The following is a 796-nucleotide window of genomic DNA, read 5'->3' on the forward strand; positions in this document are numbered from 1 at the left end:
AGTACTATAACATTTCAATACCAAGGCAGTCGCTGGTAACATTAACTGTGGACACAAATTCAAAATATGAATTAACTAATTTTATCTAAAACTAAACTAAACTCCGCCCAAACAGGCCATTAAGGCCCAACGGTACCGACCGGCCGCCGTGTCATCCTCGCCCACAGGTGTCACCGGATGCTGATATGGAGAAGCATGTGTCAGCACACCGCTCTCCCAGCCGTACGTCAGTTTTCGAGACCGGCGCCGCTACTTCTCAGTCAAGTAGCTGCTCAGTTTGCCTCACAAGGCATGAGTGCGCCCCGCTTGCCAACAGCGCTCGGTAGACCGAATGGTCACCCATCCAAGTCCTAGCCCAGACCGACAGCGCTTAACTTCGCTGATCTGACGGGAACTGGTGTTACCACTGCAGCAAGGCCATTGGCTTATTTTTATCTAGTTACCTTTAATTGTTTGCTCTTCTCCGTATCACGCATTTTATGTGTTACAATAACGATCAGATGACTCCTTTCTGTCAATATTACAATGGTGCCTGTGATCTGGTACTCCGTTTAATCAACACTAACGATGGTCCAGAAGTGATACTTCGACTTTCATTGCCTCCTGATCAAGGTACAACAAGACAACCGGAATGGGAATATAGAAAGATATATTATTTTGCATATAATCTAAGGTTCCTAAATCTGTACTAGGAAATACTCATTTTAATGTTATTATGAAATATTACTGAATTCTACCCGTGACCTACGCGGAGAAGGGCATAAATATTACACATTTTTAACAGAAACAGTGTATA

At 43.7% G+C, this 796-nt stretch overlaps 1 pseudogene; it reads right to left on the reverse strand.

Annotated features, from left to right (window-relative positions):
• Positions 1-307: 307 nt before the first annotated feature.
• LOC126475831 (5S ribosomal RNA) lies at positions 308-425 on the reverse strand (annotated as a pseudogene).
• Between the last annotated feature and the right edge of the window lie 371 nt (positions 426-796).

The sequence above is a fragment of the Schistocerca serialis genome, chromosome 4, assembly GCF_023864345.2.
Source record: "Schistocerca serialis cubense isolate TAMUIC-IGC-003099 chromosome 4, iqSchSeri2.2, whole genome shotgun sequence".
Lineage (NCBI taxonomy): Eukaryota > Metazoa > Arthropoda > Insecta > Orthoptera > Acrididae > Schistocerca > Schistocerca serialis.